General features: G+C 37.8%; 1 long non-coding RNA gene across 1 annotated transcript in view; it reads right to left on the reverse strand.

Moving 5' to 3' along the window:
* Window positions 1–18,290, reverse strand: part of LOC118143245 (uncharacterized) — a 116,267-nt gene that overhangs the window by 17,189 nt on the left and 80,788 nt on the right. Inside the window, exons 5-7 of the long non-coding RNA XR_004727485.3 lie at window positions 16,179–16,292; window positions 14,101–14,288; window positions 2,733–3,058 (exon numbers count right to left, since the gene is read on the reverse strand). This is a non-coding gene — a long non-coding RNA (uncharacterized LOC118143245). The remainder of the gene's footprint in view (window positions 1–2,732; window positions 3,059–14,100; window positions 14,289–16,178; window positions 16,293–18,290) is intronic.

The following is an 18,290-nucleotide window of genomic DNA, read 5'->3' on the forward strand; positions in this document are numbered from 1 at the left end:
TGACCTCGTGATCCACCTGCCTTGGCCTCCCAAAGTGCTAGGATTACAGGCGTGAGCCACCACAACCAGCCCTGGTGTTTTCTTAACATTAGTTTCAGGTTATGCACTTTTGACAGTAATAACCAAGAAATTACATGTGTCTTAAATATGCATGAATTCAGAAGGAAAATGATATCATTTATCCTATTCATGCAGATATTAACTTTGATCATTGGTTAAGATGATTTCTCTAGGTTTCTCTCCTGTCAACATGTCATTTTTCATTTGTAATAAATATTATTATTTTTCACTTTTTAATTTACTTTTATTTTATTTTTGAGACAGGATATCTCTCTGTCACCCAGGCTGGAGTGCAGTGGTGTAATCTCAGCTCACTGCAGCCTCAACTTAGGGCTCAAGTGATCCTTCTATTTCAGCTTCCTGAGTAGCTGAGAATACAGACATGCACCACCATGCCCAGCTAATTTTTTTTTTGAGAGGGGGGGTCTTACTATGTTGTCCAGGATGTCATGGAACTCCTGGGCTCAAGTAATCGTTCCACCTTGGCTTCCCAAAGCATTAGTATTACAGGTGTGCACCACTATGCCCAGCCTAAATATGTATTTTTACAAAATAAAACTTTTGGGTGTAGATAAGTATCTTAGTCCCATTAATGTTTCACCCACTTTTTAAAATTATCTATTTTTAATTCTTCCCTTATACAATTAATACTGTGATGTTTACCAAATTGTGACTTTCCTAATTTTATCATTCCTCTCTCATTTATTAGGTGCCCTTTTATGTCACGGAAGATATTTTACTTCTTCCACATTTACATATTTGTTTATTTATTTATATCATTTTGTATATACTTATGGAGTCCATATTACAAATTTTCTAACCCTCAGGAGCCTTACTCCTCCTCTGTAAAAAAAAAAAATTACCATCTAGATTTGCTGTGCAGATTAAATAAGCTAATATATGTAAGGTCTTCCAAATCATTAGAATAAAATAAATTGGAGCTATTTATATTAGTCATGATAATAATAACAATACTTATCTGACTTATAGTAGGCTGAGAACAGTTCAGGGTCATCTCCTTTCAGTACTTTATGAACTTTGACAGCCCATTTAATCTCTCTTTCTCTCATTTTTCTCACCTATGAAACAGAAGAGTTGAGTTACATGATCTCTAAATTCAACTACAATTCTAATTTAAAAACTAATATTCAGTACCTTTAAAACACGTGTGCATAAATTCATTTATTCCAACAACCTGTCAAATGTTCTGTATTTGCAGTATGAATATCTTTCATAACTCTTAGTGTTCTTCTACAACTTCAAAGGACATACAGAAATTTATCTCTGAACAGTTTGAGTGTTCCATTTAATCATATTTTACATTTTAATAATTTTAGTTGGTCACAGCTATTTTCCAACTAAGCTGATGACTTTGACAAAATGTGAAATAGCTAAAGACAGATGGCTTGCAGCTCCAACTGTTGGGGTTTATTTTCCAATGCCAGCAAGGTCGCTGATCCTTCAACTGACTGTGGCCTTAGACCACATGATGGCTATGATTTGCATACTACAGAAAGAATAATTCAAATGTGTTAATTTCTTTCTAAAACATATGAGTCACATCATAAAATGTGACCAGTATATCTTGGAAGTTTATTATAGGTAGCCTTGAGTATGTCTTTGCACATTGTTGAAATGAAGAGTATATTAATAGACAGCTAGCAAATGAATTAATCTCAGTTTGAAACACTTCCCAAAGGAGAGAGTGCTGAGATAGCAGAAAGAATCCTGGACTTGAATTTTGATTTCCTAGGCTTAAATCTTAGTTCTTACTAGTCTTATAAATTGGGGCAGGTAAGTTTCCATTTCTTTTTATGTCAAACTGAAATAATGTGGTATGGTTTGAATTTGTGTCTCTGCCCAAATCTCATGTCAAATTGTAATTCCCGGGGGTGGAAGTGGGCCCCGGTGGTAAGTGATCGGATCATGGAGGTGTTTCTCGTGAATGGTTTGGCATCATCCCCATGGTGATGGTCTCATGATAGTGAGTGGATTATCATGAAATCTGGTTGTTTAGAAGTGTGTAGCACCTCACCCCTCGGTCTCTCTCTTGCTCCTGCTTCTGCCATGTAAGACATGCCTGCTCTTACTTCACTTTCTGCTGTGGTTGTTAGTTTCCTGAGCCCTCCCCAGAAGGTGAGCAGATGCCAGAATCATGCTTCCTGTACATCCTACAGAACTGTGAGCCAATGAAACTTCTTTTCTTTATGAATTATCCATCTCAAGCACTTCTTTATAGAAATGTGAGGATGGACTAATACCACATGATACATCTCATAGAGATGTTGTGAGAAGCAAATAAGTTCATTTTATTGACAGCATGTAGCATATAAAAGTTGCCTAAATGGTTTTAAATAAATATGGGAAGAACAAAACTAGGATAAATTAGGTCCAGGATGTGTAGAATAGCCATCTTTTCTTTAGAATTTTTTCAAAACTGAACTTAGAATTAAATTTAGAAAGTAAAGAAGTACTATCTTCCAGTTTGAGCATCTGAAGACTCAAGACAAGAACTGCTTTATGACACACATAATCCAAGTCCAGCAGCAAGGTTGGGTGTGTCATAATCACCTAAATGGTAGTCAGAGTCATAAGTCTTGGGCCTCACATTGAAAATTATGCTTGAATAAATCTATAGAAAAGTCCAAGTATCTGTATTTTTAAGCACTTACCTGATAAATTTGGTGTTTCATAATCACTGTTCTAGGAGACTTAAGAACAGGACAGGCACAGTGGCTCACACCTGTAATCCCAGCACTTTGGAATGCTAAGGCAGGTGGATCATTTGAGGTCAGGAGTTCGAGACCAGCCTGGCCAACATGGTGAAACCCCATCTCTACTGAAAAAAAAATCTAGGAGTGGTGGTGCAGGCCTATAGTCCCAGCTACTCAGGAGGCTGAGGCAGGAGAATCCTTTGAACCAGCCTCAGGAGGCAGAGGCTGCAGTGAGCCAAGATTGCACCACTGCACTCCAACCTGGGTAACAGAGTGAGACCCATCTCACAAAAAAAAAGTAAAGAAAAGAAAAAATAAATAAAGAGCATATCAAGTAAGTCACTAGATCAGCAAGAGGCACCAAGGTTGGGAGCACATGATCAGCTACCAGGAGCACTCCATTGGTGCTGACTAATTGTCCTTAATACTTATAAGTATTTAGGTGAGTTGCTTCGCATGTCAGGTGCAGGATCTGGAATCAAATTCCCTGGGTTTATAACAGTGCTTTACCATTTTCTAGCTATGTAATCTTGGATAGCTAGTTAACATCTTTGTGTGTTTTCTCATCTCTAAAATGAATACTGTTATAAGATTTAAATGAAATAATTTGTAGCATCTAATAAAATTCAGGCACAGACTGACAAACAAATGGATGCTAATTGTTTAACTATCCTGAAGTCATCAGACATTTTGAACAACTATGCCTTTATATATCCCATTTCCCACATTTGAAAGCCTTTCCCACACTTTTCTGCTTAGTAGGCTCTTCCCCAGCCTTCAAGATTCTATGTGGCAATGTCCTTCTCTGCTCTCTGTGTGTCCATCTCTGCCCAGTTAAATCCTCCCATGAAGCAAATCTTCTTCCTATGAGAAAAAATTCTGATCAATTGCCTGCCAAGTACTAATTAATTACCACCTTTCCTCCATCACAGAGTATGCATGCTATCTGAATTGACGTTAGATATATAGGTCTTCCTTGTCGTAGTGTTTACTTTCTTTGGGTGAGCTCGTGTTTTCTCACATCTTTAATTGTACATGTTGATGATGCCAAGACCTATTTCTCAAACTCATACTATTCTCCTAAGCCTAAGACCCATATAGCTATCAATCTTCTGAAATTGGCCTTCTGTATGTCTTGTAAACACTCCGAATTCAACATTAATAAGATTAAATTACCTTTCAACTACATTTTTTTCCTATCTTCTTCTTTGTGCTGCTTTGGAAAAAACTTTGGCGGGTCCTCAAAATGTTATACATAGTAACCATATGACCCAGCAATTACACTTCTAGATATACGCCTAGAAGAAATAAAAGCATGTGACCACACAAATTCATAACATTGTTATTCAGAATAGTCAAAAGGTGGAAACAAACCAAATGTTCACCAATTAATGAATAGATGAACAAAATGTGGTGTATTCATACAACAAAATAATGCTCAGCCATAAAAAGAAATGATGTACTGGCACATGGTATAATGTGGATGAACCTTAAAAAAATCATGCTAAGTAAAAGAAGCCAGATGCAAGTTATATTATTCCACTTATGTTAAGTGGAATGCACTAATCCATAGAGTCAGAAATAGATTATTGGTTGCCAGGGGATGAAGAAAGGATAGCATGGAAAATGACTTCTAATAAGTATGAGATTTATTTTGAGGATAATCAAAATATTCTAAATAGATTCACAGCTCTGTGACTAAACTAAAAAACCTTTGAATTTTATAGTGTGTTTTATGACATATAAATTATATCTCAAATTTAAAAAAAGAACAATTTCCTATGATGTCAATGTATGACATAATTACTCCATCATTATCACATCCATTAATACTTAAAATTTTGGCAGCATTTTGGCTTCTTGTCTTCCCAACATGTAAAAGCATTGCCAAATACTTAGAATTCTCTCTTCAAGTTGTCTCCTGATCCATTACCTCCAAAAAAGGGATCATCTTAAATGTAAGTATAGGGAGAAGAAACTAATATTCCTCTGCACTTATAGGAAGCTTTACCCTTCATTTATCAGCATCAAGACATCCCTATAATAATGAGAGGACAAAATAATTGATTTTCCTAAAGGTATATAACTAAGCTGGTTTGATACACAAGACCTTCGGTTCTAAGTCTAACATTGATTTCACTGCACCCCATTATGCAATGCTATGTGGACACATGTGTAATCACTAAAAGTATCTGCAGCAGGGAGGACAACCCACTTCATCTAATCCTAAAGGAAGAAAGACAAAGATCAGATAAATATGGGCAACCTCACACTCAGCGCTGCTAAGAAGAGAGAACAATCATCACTTGAAGATCCTTGGCTTCCCCCAGCTGGAGAAGTAGGTATTGTTCAAAGACCAGTCAGTTGATAAAGAGCATCCCAGGTTTCCTAATCATCACCTAGTAATCACATTTTCTGAATTTAGATGTTTGTTACACAAAATTATTTTTACATAAATTAATCATCAAAACTCTAGATCAAAGCTGCTCCATCTGGAGCTATTTTGTCCCCCAGGGGACATTTGTTAAGGTCTGGAGATATTTTTGTCACAACTGGGTAGGGGTTTTTGAGGGAAGAAGTGCTACTGGCAGATAGTCAGCAGAAGCCAAAGATACTGCTAAACATCCTACAATGCACACAACACCTCCCCAAAGAATTTTCTAGTCCAAAATGTCAACTGTGCTGAGGTTCAGAATCACTGTGCTCAGGTTCAGACTCTAAATGCATTTTGAATTTCTAACAATTGCAAGATGTATTTCCAACTTGCAGACCTCTCTTTGATTGTAGAGGACTTCCACCAAAATAATCTGTAACCCCAAGAGCCTCAGGCTTTACTCAAAATAAAGTTATTGTGGATTCAATTTAGTTGACTTTAAACTGTAATGTTAACCTACTGTGCTGAAAACACAAGGCTATGAACTATTGGGCTATATGCAAATAGTTATAATATGTTCCATACCCTTTAGAATCTTATAATTTATTAAATGTGGCAAGTTCCTAGAGAATAGGGGCTATATATTCTTAGTACCTACATAATAGGTATTTTACAAATATTTATTAAATGAATAAGAAAAGCCTTTCTGTAATTTTTCAAAATCTTCACCATTTGCATTGATGTCAATGCCCAGCTGCACCATGTCATTTTTGTCAGAGGGCTTTGCCTTTTACTTGATAAAGAGAAATGGAGGTTATCAGTATGAACCAACTGTGGCCTCTGCATCCCCTCATTTATTTCTGGACCCATAGTTTCCTCCTTTCAAGTCTGAGAAAATTAGGTGTCTCTCACACTATGCAAGTCCAACCCTTTTATTGTTTTCACATCCCACTCCCTTAACTCTACTATCTTCTAGACCTGACTCAATTAGTAATCAATAGTATCTACTTTTTGTGAAGTACATGATTCAGCAATCAAAATATGGTACATGTTCAATGACCATAGCTCTTATATTCCTTCTCCAGTCCAGATTTCTCCATTCCAGAAACATGATCTCCTTTTAATCTCATATCCACCTGTATTGTTTTTCTTCTCTTTAAAGCCTTGCTTCTTTCTGCCCCTATTTCCTTATTTCTCATTCATTTTACATTCTGAAATCTTATTCAGCCTCTCCCATTCACCGAAACTACTCTTGAAGAGGCCATTTGCTGATGATCTTCATGTTGCAAAATTCTAAGTTCCAGTGATTCTTAGCTGATTCTTCAACTCCTGAAACATGTACCCTTTCCTATAAAAATGACCATAAACACCCACACAAAATAATTTTTCATAATATTTTCAAAGGATTCAATGAAACAACTATTGATCTAGTTATAAAGCACTGTAGTTGACGGAATTTAGTCCTCGCTGGAAAAGTCTGTTGCATTTAGCATTGTTTTATCTCCAATGGATGCCTGAGACCAGGGATAAGGAAACATTCTACAAGTACTTCTTAAGCAACTATTCCATGCCAGATGTAGTGCAGTATAGTAAAAGAACAGAGATAATAAAACAAGATCCCCATCTCAAAGGAACTCACAGTATGTATGTATTTTTGTGAGGAAGGAAATTTCAAACCCGAATGCCTGGGAATGTGGTGATACCATTCACTGAAAAAGAGAACCAAGGGAAAGAAGTGACTTAATAATTCAAGTGCTGAGTTTAGCCTTGGACATATTATGATTGAGGAATAAATAAGATAACCAATATTTAGAAATGGGTGAGAGCAAGGGTGGTGAGAGAGGAAGGGTAGTGGTTGGTGCCTTCTGGTACTCATAAGGAAGATTTGACCAGATGAGGTGAACCTAGTCAAGGCTGAAATTATATAAGATTCCAGAGTTCTTATTCTTTAGATAGCCCCTCAGAGAGAAATAAAAAAATGCAGTATCTCTCAGCAAGAAATTCAAATATAAGCAGATTTTGAACAAAGCCATGGTCACTGGGGTTAGATGTATGTGATGTATCTAAACCTAAATCCAATTAATGCAATGTCTGAGACCTTGAACAGATATATAATCTTATTTAAGTGCTAATATCCTCATGTGCAAAAACAGAATAATAATACCTAGCATATCATGTTGAGAATATTTAGTCAAATAATGCATATAGAGGACTTATTATAATATATAGCACATAGTAAAGAGTACTTAAATTATAATAATATTATTTTTACTATTAAAATTTGATTTAATTAAATGTCCATTTATAACTTCTTAAGGACCAGGAAGCCAAATATGCAAAATTCTCCAAAGATCAATAATTTTCTGATTGTTAAAACCTCATGTTCAGGAAAAAGAGCCAAAAAAATTATATTTAATAAACTATAATTTCCTGGCATCAATTCCTTGAATGTTCTGTACTTTCAGTTATATATAGGATGATGATATTTCATGTCCATATTTATCAGCCTAATGCTATAAGAGTTTCTCAGTTTTCTTTTTTAAAAAAAATGGTCAAAATTGATAAAGTGAGTCATTCATTTATTCATTCAACAAACACTCATTGAATGCACTCTACATGCCAGGCATTTTGACAGGTGTTGGGGATACAGAACAGAAAAGACTATGCTCTTACAGAGCTCACATCCTAGTAAGGTTATAAATGTTGTCATTTTACTAATATGTAATTAGCTTTAATAAACATCATGGATTAAAAAAAGTAGAGAATTATGAAATAATTCAGTGAAGAATCTGATCCCTTGGGAGGTTCAAAGAAAGTTTGCCTGCAGAAGTGATATTTGAGCTACAATATGAAGATTTAGCTGGGCAAAAGGCACGAGGGAAAGAGCTTTTCAGGTAGGAGAACAGAATATGTTAGGGTACTACAGAGGGAGAATGCAGAATAACTTTGATAAAGAGAAGAGGAAATCTGGCTCTTCAACTTAGTAAATGTGGGTCCCCTAGAGGTGTGCCACTCAGTTGTCTGTTCAAAAAGACTTTCTCTGAGGAGCATGGCTGACTGGCAGAATCCAGACAAAACACTCTGCAACCAGTGAAGTACTCCTAGTGAGCTGCTCCCAGTCAATGACTGAGTGCAGTGTGGATACTAGAGCCAGGTCATTACCACTTGACATGAGACAAGCATCTAACAGACAATCTTTGTTTAGGGCTTCCCATCAGCCTAGCCAACGTTTCTCAGAATTGTACTGTAGTGTGAGGCTCTTCCCATTTATCCTCCTTCCTTTCCTTTCTCCTCCTATAGCTTTTAAATCTGTGTAGTGATCTGAAGGCCCCTGTTCACTTTCCCTTTATCATGCACACACTTTAGATCAAATCCACATGTATAATTTTAGCTTTACAGTAGATTACCTGTGGCCTAATCTGACTTAAAAAATTGGTGACTCTGACATAACGAAGCCCATCATGGGTAGTTCCAGAGGTGGGCTCTTTTGATGCCTCATGGTCAAGGTCTATGTTTCTGCTAGGACCCAGTAATACACAAAGAACTCTTCCTCAAAAGGCGTATCATCTCCATTGCAGATGGCATAGCCTTGCTCCAGAACCACGGGTGCCTGTGCTGTGATTTTGTCAACAGGGCTTACCATAAATTCCATACAAAATCTTTTCCCACCACTGATACAATAACATAAGTCTGCACAAGCAGCAGAGTTGATTGCCCTATAGCTAAATCTGCTGCCATTTTCCAAGGCCATCAATAATTCATTAGTGAGATGGGTACCCACATCGCTCCTCTGTAGGCCTGGGCTGAACAGTAGAAGAGAAGTCTCAAAGCTGGGCTCCTTAGTAACCATGGGCATGATAATTGAGGTGACAATGTTTAAATACCAGAAACCAGACCTACTGTGACCTGGGTATTCCCTTTGACTAGGGTTTGTTCCTAGGTCCGTATCATCAGTACTTTAGGCATTTAATTCTCCACTGAAGATGGATGTCTTGTGCCAGGAACTATCTGTCCCCCACATTCTACTCAGGGTGGTGGTCCTCATTGCCAGCCAGTTAATGACTGAGCCAGTCCCCAAATCTCTGTCTTCTCATACCCCTAGGTATCACCTAGTTTTCCTTTTAGAGCCTCAGAGAAGCAGACAACAAAATGGGATTAGATGCACAAAAAAATTGTCAGGGGAAATGTGTAGCTACATAACAGCCAAATCCAGGAGTTGACTCAAAAGACGCCATAAAGAGAAAATCATCACTAAGCTATGAGCAGTGAACATCTTCATCCACAATATGTGGAAGGAAAAGTAGCCTGGAGTGAGAATATGCAGCTTTTTTTGGGCAGCAGTTATTAGTTACTCACCTGGCCAGATCGTAGACACTTGGATGCAAAAGTCTGCAAGATTAGAGACATGGAGGTCTGGAATAGGGGCATGTGGATGGACAGAAAGCCGTGGAGGAAGGGAGAGAACACAAAGTGCCAAAAGTTTCGTTTTACATGTTAAGGTACATGAGAAAGCACCTACCATGGGAGAAACACTGAAGAACATAGACACAACGACAGCAAGTTGACATAAGCCAGCTTCATCATTAGCCACCCCAAAACTGGTGTGATTAACAACAGTTAATCACTCAGAGAAGCCACCGAGGCAGAAATGTAGAAATCCATGCACACAGGCCAAACAGCATGGATTCTCTCTTACCAAAGCTGATTAAACTTCTGTTGAGTCTGGATGTCCAACCAATCCAGTCACTTCATAGCAAGTTGGCTACATTGAATCCCTTCCATCCTAGATGGACCAGCTATTCTATGAGCTGGTTTTCCTGCTTAGGAGATTTTTTGATTTCCTGAATCAGAGATTTTCTGATTCACAAGCATGGAATATCAGACAGCATAGCATCTGACAAAGGACCCACATCACAATAAAAGAACTACAGAACTGGACCCATGACTATGAGATTCACTGTTTGTTTAGGAACGAAAAGTAACTGTAACACTTTTAATTACTGTTTTATATTAATGTCCACAGCATTTCCACCCAACAAAACAAAATTCAACAAGTCTTATGTGGCTTTCTAACAAGAATCACCTTCCAGTTTCCAATAACATGTTCCTCATGTGAGTTTTCACCAGAAGCAACTTTAACATTCATATTCCCGTAAAAATTCTCTTGAGAGCAACAAAAGCTTCAAAATTCTTCCCTCTACTCATTACCTAATTTCGAATTCCAAAGCCACTTCCACATTCTTAGGTACTTGTTACAGCAGCACCTTGCTTTCCAGCACAAAGCTCTGTATTGGTTTCCAAGGGCTGCTGCAACAAAGTACGAAAAGATAGGTGGTTTAAAACAACAGAATGTATTGTCTCACAGTTCTCGATGCCAGAGTGCAAAAACAAATTGTCAGCAGGACCATGCAATCATTCCTTGCCTCTTCTAGCTTCTGTAGCTTGCAGGCAATTCTTGGTGTTCCTCTGCTTGAACGTATATTGCTTCAGTGGCATGGCCATCATCTCCCTGTGTGTCTTTACATCGTCTTTCCTCTGTGTGTGTCTGTCTCTGTGTCCAAGCTTCCAGATTTTATAAGGATATTAGTAATATCCAATTTTAAGGACACCAGGCAAATTGGATTATAAGAACATCAGTCATATTGGATTAGGGCCCACTGTCATGACCTCACTTTAACTTTAATTCTTCTGTGAAGATTCTATCTCCAGATAAGGTTACTCTGCGAGCCTAACTGGGGATTAGGACCTCAATGTCTGAATCTAAAGGTATAGCACTAAGGGACCAGCTCAGCTTATAACACTATGTGAAAGACATTATTAGTTTTTCAGGCTGCAATTAATGTCCAGGCCTATTTGAACATGTAGTTTCCTTAGAAGGCCACAAGTTGAAAATTATTAAACTTCATCCCATCTCCTTCATTTTACAAATAGAGGAAATAAAACAATAAAACAAAGCACACTGCCATGTGTGTACCTACGCAACTGTCCTGCATGCTCTGCTCATGTACCCCCAAACCTATAATCCAATAAAAAATTAAAAAAAAAAAAAATGAAACCCAAAGCTTTTAATTTAAAATCCAGCCCAAGTGCATTATATGACCCTACTTCACCCCTTTTCTTATTCCACTTAAACAGAAGAGACTCCCTTTGGGGTCTGTTCTTCAAGTAATTAGAATACCCAGGTAACAAAAAGTAGCATCTTTATGAACTGTAAAAGTCTTTTATTGTATACAAATATTTTTGATGGAAAAAATAGTGTTTTGGAATTGTAACAGTTACCTTAAGGTAAGCTATTATGCAGTAATATGAGACAGTAAAGTTATCCAGGCTTGCAACATCATTAAAATTGTACAGGCTTGCAGCAATATTTCTCACTCATATTACATGCCTGCCATGGGTCAGCTCTGTCACTGTTCCATTTAATCTTTAGTCTAGTACTCAGACTGAGGAGCAATGCCTTTCTGAGTTATATACACTTTTCTGGGAAAAAAAGAAAAGGAGAAAAGGAGGCCCAGGTATACTGTATCTACCTAAGGCTAGACTAGCAAAACAAATAAACAAACAAAAAGAAAAACACCACCATCAGCCTAACATGCACCAAGTAGCAAGCAATAGCAATATATCACTGAGGAAGGTGAAAAGGCATGCAGAAAAAACACATGGCACACATCACAGGGAAACCTTAAACATGAGAATAAAGTAGGTACATTGGGAAAAACACTTCAGCACCACAACTCTCACCCTAAGCTCAAGGCATTATTAAAGAAAAGTCTGCAGTGCATTGAAGTAATCATAGCAATGACATCTAAGCCCTACTCAACTACTAACCAGATTTTCTCAAACCTCCACATTATTTGCCTAAAGGACAAAATGTGCATCCATTTCCAGGAGTAATTAGTATTTACTCAGGTCTCTACTGTTCTGCATGAGATAGCTAGCATTTGAGACAAAATTACAAAGACACAAAATGCAAGTGAAAATGATCCATTGTCAGGAGAAAAAAACAATTTAACAATACAAAAATAAGAAATAACCAAAATGTTAGGCTTTAAAATAACTATGGTTAATATGTTAAAGAATTTAGTGGAAAAGGTACAAAACATTTCAGCACTAGTGGGAAATTTTAGCTTACAAATAACAATAGGAGAAACAAAATAGGACTTTATTTGAGCTGAAGAATTCCTTTCAGGCTCATCATGAAATTTTACACAGCCAAGAAAATAATCAGTGTATTTGAAGATAAGACAATTAGAAATTTAGAAATTACCCAAGTGGAAAGAAAAAATATTTTTTAAGTGAAAACAAATAAAGCAAAGCAAAAGAAAAATAGAACAGAGTACCCAAAAGCTATGTGATGATATTAAATGGTCTAACAAATGTGTATTTGGAACTCAAAAGGGATGAGAGAGAGAGAGAGAGAGAGAGAGAGAGAGAGAGAGAGAGAGAGAGAGAGAGAGAGAAGCAGGAAAAAAAAGGTTTGAAAGAATAACATCCAAGAATTTTGCAAAATATTGCAAAAGACATCAAGCCACAGATCTAAGACCATCAGAGGATCTCAAGCAGGATAAATAATATATATTATAACTCCATTTGGCTTATCATCTCAAGAACCTTGTAAAGTAGGCAAAGTGAGTATTCATATTTCTTATAGATGAGGAAGGATTAAGTAGGTTTCATCCACAGTCAAATAGTTGGCCTGGAGGCAGAACTCTGAAGATTACTAGGGACTCTTTGCCTCATCTGCTTTTTCTTTCCTTGCATTTTTTTTGCTGCTTCTCCTGTGTATTTGTTGTGCAGTCTTGGACTTATTACTTAAATTTCATTTTTTTTGAAGAGTCTAATAGTACAGGACTGATTCCTGAAAATATATTTAAAGAACCAGGAAAGAATTTGGGGAATAATTCTGCACTCTACAATCCCCATGACTTTGGAGTGTGGGGACCATCTGTGAATCTGCTTTCTCTGAGTTAGGAGCAAGATAGGTTTCTTCTACTCCTAGATTCCATATTCACCAGAGAGTTCTATGTTCCCGCTCCTTATTACGGCAGGAGGAGAAAGAGGAACAGGACAGACCTCATTTGGCGATTAACTTTTGTAAATTACATTCTCCACCTGCCCTTTTTTCCCTAGCTTGGAAAATCATATTTATCTAGTACATTTGTTTGTTAGAGGTGATTATGTGGAAGAAGGTTTGGAGCAAGTTTTTTCTTGTCTTCTCCTCAACCTCTCCCAAATATTTCTGCATTACACCTAAGCTCCTTTTTAATATAAAAACTATAATTGCATTTCTTTAACTTTTACTCTTCATTTCCTCCAGTACTGCAGCAATACTGGTTTCTTATTTCTGACTCAATGGAATAACGTCACAGGGTAAAATAGATGTGCACAGGAAAAGGGAGGAATAACAGCACATCAGATTATTACATTGCATGCTGTCATCATTGTCAATATTACTGAATCATCATTAGTTTAATAAACAAACACTTCTGTATTGTTCCTAAAAGCAACCTATCCCCATTGTATCCATAAAATCCAAGTAAAGCATGCTGTGGACTCTCTGGCAATCATACCAGTCACCTCCTAAATTATTTGTGACATAGCTCCTGTATCCTTCCGGTTCCTAGCTCCTGCCGCTTAGCTTGTGGGCTTCAAGTATCTCTGAGTTTTGGTTTCCCTGCTTGGGTTCAGAGTACTTACCTCTGAACTTTCAACTTTTCCCTTCCTGACAGTTTCAACTACAAGTCACTACTACGTTTTTTTGCCCCCAGGGACCCAAGCCTCAGCACAGATCCTGCCTAACTGAGACAGGGTTATTTTCAAGGTTGGGTGGAAAAAACATTGCAAGGGAATAAAGAATCAATGGCTTCAGGCAAAATTTCTCCTTCTATGTCTCTTTCTGTCTGAAATGAAAAAAAAATGTGCTCCATAGTATGTAAACATTTATTGTAAAACCTATTTCCCCTTTCTGTATAAAACTATGTAAACACATCCGCTAACACATGCGTCCATGTGTTCCTTCACCAAGGTGTGATGAGACTCGGAGCAGCATATGCACCAGGTGATGGGCGCTTGCTGCAGTGCGGGTGCAAGTGTTGCTGTCTCCTGAAGCAGATGCACAGAAGCCATGTGAGTAGAAGGCCCTGTGAAGGAAAAATGTGGTTACTCAGACCCACAGCTTTAACACAGGAGTATTAGGTTCCATGCTGACTCTGTTTATTTAGCACCTTCTGTTTGAACTTACTGGGCTTTAGAGCTCATTAAGTCCTAAAAAATCACCTTACAGAATAAAAATTATAGCCATATCAGCTGAGAGCTGAGGATGCAAAGAGATTAAGTGAACTTTCTGTAGTGGTGGTTCTCAAATTTTAACATCCTAAGAATCACTCAGAAGGCTGTAAAATGCAGATTAAATAGAAGAAATAAGTTCCTAGTACAGTAGAAAATATTTAATTATTAATTTACCACATATTTCAAAAGAGCTGGAAGATAAAATTTGTAATGTTTCCAATACAAAGAAAATTTACAAGTTTGGAGTGACGGATATTTCAATTACTCTATTTGATCACTACACACTGTATACAGGTAACAGAATATCACACATACCCGGAAAATGTGCCACTAATATATATCAATAGAAACAAATAAATTTTCAAAATACACAAATTGCTGTGTGTAACACAGCTCTCCCTCTGCTGCTGAGTTTCTAATTCAGTAGTTCTGGAGTGGAGCTGTGCCATTTGCATTTTAAACATGTTCCTACATGATGCTGATGCTGCTGGTCCAAGAATCACACTTAGAAAAACACTTTTCAGGCACGCAATGCACATGGCTGAGGTCAAAAGCCCTGGTAAACTAAAGTTAGAAACACCAGATAGCAGCACTCTAAAGGATACTTATTAGTCAAAACCAGGAAAGCAGTGAAAGTCGTCCTGCTTAGGAAGGCAGATAGGGAAGAAAATTGAATACCAGGCCCATGAGGCTGGAGCAGTGCTGTCAGCATTTACTTTTAAATGCTTTCTTCCTCGTAATGCTTTACTCTTTTATCATATAGTAAACTTAGAGAACACCAAAAGACAGGACTTCTGAACAGAAAATATTCTCTCTCTCTTTCTCTCTCTCTCTCTCTCTCTCTCTCTCTCTCTCTCTCTCTCTCTCTCTCTCTCTCTCTGTGTGTGTGTGTGTGTGTGTGTGTGTGTGTGTGTGTGTGTGTATTAATAGGAATAGGTGAGACTCCTTCCAGCCCATCAATTGAAGTTCTTCTAAGCATAGACCCCATTGGCTATGGGAGAAGTGGGAAAAGAGATGAGTCCAGGACTTAAAGGTACTGCCCTTGACTTTGGAGATCTCAATCTTCCCTAAACAAATCATGACACATGCCACACACAGAGGGAAGACAGTTTAATTAATGCTAATTTGAAAGAGGTGGTGTCATAGTAGGCTCCATGGAGGAAGTGAGCAGGGATTTAACTGGCAGGGACATTTGAAGATTAGCATTTGTCTACTATGTGAAAGGAAAAATAATTTTCTCTTCCAATGAAGGAATAATATTTCATCCCAGAATCATTTTAATCCATACTGGAATAAACCTATTATTTAATATCAATAGACTTCCAAATGAAGGCAAAATATAGAAGTGAGAGTAGTTAGAATAAATACATTTTACAAAGGCAAAATATCTCCCTGAGTAGAAAGCTTTTTTAAAAATTTTTTTTATTATCCTTATCTCTTTCCTGCTGCCATGACTCAAGGGAGTATTTCATTTAAAGCTGTTGAATTTCCTGAATTCCACTGTGTGTTTCAGCGAACTTCTTAGAGTCAGAGTATAAAACAAAAAAGTTTGTACCACAGAAACACCCTTAATATTCCACAGACAGCTTACTGGTTGAAAGAATTAGCTGTAGGTTCTAATAATAGTAAAATACAAAATCATAATATGAATTGCTTCATAATTTCCACTAATAGATTTGTATTATGTTGCTGGGGCTGGTATAACAAAATATTGTAGCAGAGTGGCTAAATTTATTTCTCACAGTTCTGGAAGCTGTAAGTCCAAGATCAAGGTGCTGGCAAGTTGGTGTCTGGTGAGGCCTCTCTTCCTGGCTTGCAGATGGCTGCCTTCTCACTGTCCTTACACAGCCTTTGCTCTGTGTGCACACACAGAGAGATAAATCCCTGATAGCTCTTCTTTTTCTTATAAGGATAACAGTCCTACCAGACTAGGGTCCTATATTTATGACCTAATTTTAACCTCAATGACCCCTTAAACACCCTATCCCCAAATACAGTCACATCAGGGGCTAGAGCTCAATACACAAATTTAGGGGTACATAATTCAGTCCACAATGGTACTGTAAGCTTCTCAAGGTTAGCTTATTTTATTTGTTCTCTGTATTTTCTAGACCATTTCCTCGTACACAGTAGACCACTTGACTTGAATGGACTCACATTTATTCCCACAGTGAATTATCCTAGCAGGACCATGAAATGGGCAGGGAAGCTATTATTATCACCCCAAATTTACACATGAATAATCATGGCTCACAATAAGTATATAGTATATGCCAAGCCCTTATTCTGAGCTCTGCATAAATTAACTATCATTACTCTTCTTTTAGTAATGAGGAAATTAAAGCCCAGAAAGGTTAAATAGGTGCCCAAGATGATATTTATTAAATGGCAAAGCCAGTATTCAAACCCTGGTAGCCTGGCTCCAGAGCCCACAATTTTAACTTGATGCTCCCCTGATGGACACCAAAGTCCTGTGGCTTACCAAAGCTTTCTTATTTGGTGGCTATATTAGTGTCCTAGGGCTGCGATAACAAGCTATCACAAAGTTGGTAGCATAAAACAATGGAGATTTATTCTTTCCGAGCAATGCAAGCCAGAAGTCCGAAATCAAAGGGTTGGCAGGACCCCACAGCTTCCATTCCTGGTCACTTTAACTTCTGGTGGCTCCAGGGAGCCCTTGGCTTGTAGCAGCACCACTCCCATCTCTACCTCCATTCATACATGGCCTTATTTTGTCTCTGGGTCTTTCTTCTGTGTAACTCAGGTAAAAATAAATAGTCATTGGATTTAGAGCCCACCTAGATAACCTAGGATGATCTCATCTCAAGATTTTTACCTTAATTACATCCACAAAATACGTTTATCCAAATAAGGTCACATTCACATATTCTGAAAGTAGGATGTGGACATACCTTTTGGGACACCACCATTGAACCCACTACTGCACAAACAGCAACCTATAATCCAGGAAATGTGGTAATATCAATATACCCTCTGCCTGGAATTTTTTCTGAGAATCTTATCATCTTGCCCCTCTCCAGTCTCATCCACATGGGTATTCTGGTTCCAACAATGTAAAATATGCCCATTCCTTAATCATGAGTAGCTGACTCATAGTGCACACGAACTCAAACTTACTTAAGATATACCTTCCCTAAGAAATTTCAGCCTGGGCAAAGAGAAAAGGGACAAAAGCAGGTTTTGTTTCGTTTGTTTGTTTGGCTGGGTGGTTGCTTGTTCTTGGAAACCACGTTTTTCAGCAGGGCTGGTTTGAGGTGAGCTGAGACAAACAAGGGACCTAGAGTATCAAACTTGGGGATTGTCACTGAGAGTGATGGCTTCATTAAATTTGAGGCCTAAGGTGTCTTACTTGCCTCCCTCTAATCCTCCTGACCTTGTTTCTTGTCATGAGCAGCAGAGGATGAAAGGAGACCCTGGTGGCAGAGGCAGGGGAATGGAGACATGAAAGAGAGAGAGAGCTGGTGGTATTCAAGCCCCTGGTTCTCATATTCTTGAAGCTTACTAAGATCTCTGTTATTTGGTTCTATTATATGCTCCAGTGTCCATATTAATATATTCTTTTTTCTATCATCATTATTATTATCATTAAACTTGTTTGAGTTGGCTTTCTATCATTTGTAACCAAAAGAATTCCCAACTAAATTCTAGGTCTTTTAACCCCTTATTCTTACTTTCCCATCATTTCCTAATATGAGGTGACTGAAGTAAAGAGAGGAAGATGATTTCCATGAATCCATAGCATCTATGAAAAGCCCTGGTCTCGGCGTGACAACCTCCACGTGGTAAACCAGGTTCTCTCAGAGACATGAAACGGGTTCCTGCTTGCTTTGATT

Source organism: Callithrix jacchus, chromosome 7 (genome assembly GCF_049354715.1).
Source record: "Callithrix jacchus isolate 240 chromosome 7, calJac240_pri, whole genome shotgun sequence".
In the NCBI taxonomy this organism is placed as follows: Eukaryota; Metazoa; Chordata; class Mammalia; order Primates; family Cebidae; genus Callithrix; species Callithrix jacchus.